This window comes from Polyodon spathula, chromosome 9, assembly GCF_017654505.1.
Source record: "Polyodon spathula isolate WHYD16114869_AA chromosome 9, ASM1765450v1, whole genome shotgun sequence".
Taxonomy (NCBI): domain Eukaryota; kingdom Metazoa; phylum Chordata; class Actinopteri; order Acipenseriformes; family Polyodontidae; genus Polyodon; species Polyodon spathula.
In genome coordinates, this window is record NC_054542.1 from 33,950,269 (window position 1) to 33,956,268 (window position 6,000).

Consider the following 6,000-nt stretch of genomic DNA (forward strand, 5'->3'; position numbering starts at 1 on the left):
CTTGGTTGTGCACATTTTCACAAAGATGTTTCAGCTAAAATTCTTAACAAGCAAAGTTAAGAATTATACTGGTCACAGGTGGCCTTGGTATATCCCTTTTGTGCTGTAAATCATTGGAACCCTTTGCATGGCAGGTCTCAGTTGCTAGGGTGAGCAGTTCTTTAATGGACCCAGACTCAGTTACAGTGAGTCTGCCCACTGATGATGTGGAAGACAAAAAAGGTTAGAAACCAAGTGATATGAAAAGGAGTGAATTTTGACCCGCCCCTGTATTCTGGATGGGGGGGGCGTGCCTCCTAAAATTACCCTCTGTGAAAAATATGATGTATCAAGGAAACTGTTATAGATCCAGAACCACTGTTCATGGTACAGAGCTGACTGAGCACAGCAGCTCTAATGTGTGGATATGACAAATGCAGAGGTGGATCACCACTGACAAGGGCGAAACCTTGCCCAGCCTGTAGTCACTTAGTCAGACACTGTCGAATTCTTTTTGAATGTAATAGTCCTGAAGGGATGTCATTTTCACACTTGACTGTAGACCCACGGGATGTAAAGAGAATTGAATGCGTGTGTTATGACAGCGGTCATCCAGTAACATGGGCTCATTTGGGTAAGCTAGAATAGCGAGGAGGGTGTTCCTGCCAACGTGTACAAGTGTCTTGCAGATATCAAGTAAAGACTCTGGTCACCCACACCTGTGATGTAAAATGCTGGATGCACAGGCCTGTGGTGTTCGCAGAGCCACTTTGAGCTGAGCCAGGAGGAGAATTCAAATCTTGATAGGAACAAACTGACTTATTAGTAGTGTTCCGCAATTTCGTTTTTTATCTTTAAAAAATATTCGTGAATTTATTTGAGATATAATAAAATAGGGATAAAATCGGTACAAAATATTTTTTAATTGAAACGGAAATAGTATCTATAGAAGGTATGAACATGACATCAGCACAAAACAAGCCAAGTTTATTGGCCTTGAAATCATTAAAAAAAGGAAAATTGACAACTAATGCATCACCATTTTCTGTCAAATATTTACGATTAAGATTGTCAGCGTTAGGCAGTGTTTTACTACAGACAGTACTGTCGCACAAAGTCACCAATACATACCTCTCTGCAATAAACAGTGGCTGATCAGTAAAGCACAGCACTTCGCTTTCTTTTTTATTAAATCATGTGTAAAAGCAGAATACATGGATTGCGTGTCTCTCAGTTCACTGTATTGTTCTAGTTTAATGTGCCGCTTATTTTTCAGTATGTTCTTTTATTGTCAGCGTGAACATGTACCTCAGTGTAGTATTTGCAATGCTATGCATCCTCTGCCTCATCTGACCCACTTCTGCTATTTTTGCTTTTTGCATACTTCAAAATATTTGTTTTCTTTTGAATATTCATAAACTGATTTATGTTTTCTCCCCATTCCTCATTCACTAAAAATCTGATATTTTCGTGTAAGTATTTCAATCTCGTTTTTGATCAAGCTAGTCGTTACTATGCCCAGTAATTAATACAATAATCAGACTTTGATTGGCCAACATAATGAGGTGATATTAATGTGCTGGTGAAGTGACAGAGAACCATGTTTGAATGTTATTTGATCATCTGACGTCTAAACGTCTGACGTATCCTAGGATACAGTGTAGGGTTGCTTATTACAATGTTGGAGTAAAAATAAAACTGCATATTGTGTATTTCCTAGAAAATATTGAACAACGGACAAAAATTGGGTATAAATCAGTAAAAACTGACGTCCAGTTAAAAAAAAAAAAATCCAGTAATTTTTCGATAAAATTCGGAATAAACCGAAACGCGGAACACTACTTATAAGATATGGATTGCTATAGAATGAAATACATTGATAATAGTAATGTTGTAGGATGCTTTATTTTGTATCCTTTTGAATAAGTGAAAAAGAAAGCTCCTGGTATCAAAAGTTCATTTTATTCGATCAAAAAGTATTTTGATCTAATAAAAAACTGAACATTTATACTAACAAGTGCTTGTTTAAGGCTCTAATGTAATACAAATAGACTGTAAAAGCAGGATCAAGTATTTAATTTAATCAATTTAAGAATTAGTTCAGTTTCTGTCTTCAACTAAAAGTCTTTTAGACAATACACTATCAATTAAAGAATACAAATGTTTAGTTTATATAAACTTTTTACTGCAAATCAAAACAGAGGAACTGTTAAGTTTGAATATAAGACAATAAAGTGTAAACTGTATTTAATAACTTTAGTAAGCTTGCTGAAGGAATATAACTAATTTTGCGACCCTTTCTTCTCCTGCTTATAAGCAAAAGCAGTACTGGGCATGACAAACAGGTTCTGGCTATTGAAATGGGATTTTTGGTGATCAGCAACTTAAAAGCCAAGGTCCTTTCTACAATGGACAATCTCGTTAACCCTTAGCAATCCACTTATTCATTTATTCAGCGTCTGTCAGACGCGTCAGGTCCAATTTATTTTCACACATGCTGTTTGTTTTAATCGAGCTGTTTAAAAGTTTTTTTTTTTCACAATAAAACAGGTTTACAAGGCACTGCATATCAACAGGACACTCAGTACTGCCTCTCCAGCCAAGCCCCACCCCTTGTTCGCTGTATTTATCACATTCCTCTTCATAGTCGTGCATACTGATACATCATCTCCTGATCACTTTTTATCAACAAATTCCTCAGTAATGCGATCCAAGTCATTATTTTATTTCTATAACATCTCAAAAAAACCCTGCAAATGTCCGTGATTTTCTTTGAGCACTGGATGTTCTTATCAGGTAGCGACTAATTCGGATGATGTTTTTAGTAGAGTTTCATATTAATTAAGACACTGGCCTTGGCAAGTAAACAGGGTATCTAAAACCTGCTTGTGCAGAGTAATTTATAGAAACAGAGAGAGGTCAGGCTTAGTCCAAGCATGGTACAGTTAATATGAGACTATTATATTTAACATGTTCATTATAGCCTGAATTTAAATTAAAATATCAGGACTGGCCACTGTATGCTTAGCAGTTTTATTCAGAAGCTTAAGATAACCTGCCCAAGTCTTGGTCGAATATTTTGTTAATACATATTTGCATATGACGTTAAACTGGCCCATTGGCAACACACTGAAAAGGTAACATAATATGCTGCTCAGAGGGAATATATTGCAGACCCAGGTTAATATAATCACACAAAAGTTGATGTTAAATACAAAACAGCATCTCTTTTAATAAACTTATCACCTAAATTTTAGAGAAAGGAGGGGATGAAAATTAGAACCATGAGATCATGTTCCAATATTTTGTAAAGGAGTAATATCCAATTAATTTGAATGTTTTTATATAACTCCAATTAATTTTTAAAAAGAGTTGACCGGATCCTTCTAGAATATATAATTAACTCAAAGATAAGAACTGTCGTGGCAGACTGATGATCAGATTTAACTGGGGCTCCTGATGTATTCAATGGAGAGAAATTATATATAAGCCCAGAGCAAGACCCCATTCACCACCATTAAACGATCTTGCAAGCTGATGTGGTCCATGCTCTGAGGGTCTCTGAAAAACTGATTGCTCATATTTAGAAGTCTCTGTCTTTTGAAGTTTTTATTTTTCAATAAATCCTACACTACACTGCCATATACTGGAAGGTATGCATACATTTGAATTTATATCTCATTTATATTGGATGCATTGCTATAAGGTACAGAAATTATGTTCTTGTCTTAAGAGAGTGATATATTGTATGTTGTAGGATTTAGCGGTGGACGCCTTAGCTTTTTGTATTTTATAGCCTGAAGGCTAAGCACATGATAACCATATCTGCATTCCTGTATTGAAGTATTAATGCTGTTAAACCTGTAAAAGCACTGGGTTGCCCAAATTGCTTATTACTTGGGATTTACAGTTGTCTGCGCAACCAACCAATCTAATTTTTAAAGCATTTAATAAACAGAAAAGAGAACTACTACTGCACTGATTCGTTAAAACTTCAAACTAAATGAGTCCGAGTGATTTTCTTGATAATTAAAAAGTTGTCTTGACATATAGTATAACCAGTGCATGAACAAAACCACTTACAGGAGCTTAAAACATCTCTGTCCTCCTTAAATGTCTCCTCTGAGTTTAAGAGTGTGCTCAGAGCATATATAATATATATATATATATATATATATATATATATATATATATATATATATATATATATATATATATATATGTGCAATCCTGACACTAGATTAGTTTTAACTACTATAAAATGTATAAATAGTTGTTAATCGAAAAAGACACTTAAGTTGTTGCATTATCATTTACTAAAAGAATTAGAAGGCAGAAGTTACCTCTTTTTTCATACACTTTCAAATAACATGGACATGTATTGTGTTTAGCCCAGAACAGAAAGCACGTACTGTACACTTTAATTCTCATGAATCTGGATCTAGTTTGTCCTCATTTAATTGGATAGCAGCGATCTGGCTGTTACTTGCATTAATAGATGCCATGCCATGCAAGGAGTCTGCTTCTAATTCTCAATTGAGGAATACAACTGTTTGTCATTGCACCCTGTAAATCTCCACTGACAAGTCATATTAAAACCTTTAGTTCTCTAATTTCCAACTTTTAAATCTAACATCCTTTTAGTTTCAAGTAAAGTAGATTTCTTAAATTATTACCTTCAGAGCATTTAATTTTTGTTTTAATATTTATCTTATTAAGATCATACTATTAAGATCTTCAGTCTCTAGGATTATCTTTTTTTTTTTTTTTTTTTTTTATTACACTGTGTTGTTAGCGAGCTACAGTATAGCTTGCTGGCACCTGAATAGTGGGAAATTGATGAATGACTAACCACAAACACTGAATCCCAGAATCACCTCACTGACCCCAATCCGTCACTGCTATCCGTATAGTACATCAAATGAATGACTGCTATTTTCAATATTATTACTCCTTTTGTTTTTTACCTGGAAGTAAGTAAACTGAGAATGATACAGGTCTGGATAAATGTGCAGGGTCATTCCAACTACCAACAGGGATTCAAATTTGTGAAGGATCTATCTTATGTAGCCAGTGAAGCCCAAGCACCAGATCTTCAGAAGTGCCTCCAAGTCAAAAAGAATGGTGAAAGCAACCTGGGAGATAATATATTTAAAAACAGTTTTGGTTTTTAAAGAAAAAATGCATACAAAAAATGATTTCATTAAAGTATCTGCTTTACAATATAAATGTACAATATATATATATATATATATATATATATATATATATATATATATTATTTATTTATATGAGAGCATAGGCTCTGCATATGGGTGCATGTGTGTGTGTATAAAGGTTTGATGGTTGGCAGGCATCTTGGTGAAGGGAAGGCGTGCAGCCATCCTTGGGATGAGACATAAAACCGAGGTCCTATTGTAAGTGACTCTGCAACAGCAGTTGAAGATGTATACTTCACCCCCTAGTCTCTGTAAGTCGCTTTGGATAAAAATGTCTGCTAAATGATTAATTAATAGCCAAGATGGCCGTCATTTGTCCAGTCACCTAGTTAACTGAGTGATTGTTTAATTCATGGTGTGAGTGAAAAAGTGTGGAATGTGGCCAGGTGGCAGATAACTCATAAGTGCAATAACAATCGCTTTGACACAAGGAAGACATAAACTAGTGATGTCCCAGTGGAAAAGGACATTAAAACATCAATGGACTGGGAGTTTAAGATACACAAATGATCTCATGAAAGTGGCTACTTAGCAGAGACAATAAATAGATTATAGTGTAAATATCCAAGCAAAACTAAACATTTTGCGCTCCACATCAAATGCTAAACAGGGTGCTGTCAGCTAAGCAAAGCTGCAACTCCGGGACTCTGCCTAAAAACTGACCCAAGAAGAGGAAGCAAGCTGCAAGCGAGTCACTACCATAAGCAAAGAGACTGAGGCCTTAAAACGTACAGACTGTTATCAGAAAAACAGTCTGGGTCTGCTGTACACCTAAAACCACAGTATCCAGAAGAAACTGTGC

The 6,000-nt window shown here is 35.3% G+C and overlaps 1 pseudogene; it reads right to left on the reverse strand.

Annotated features, from left to right (window-relative positions):
* LOC121321078 overlaps positions 1-6,000 on the reverse strand; it is a 113,742-nt pseudogene that overhangs the window by 48,907 nt on the left and 58,835 nt on the right.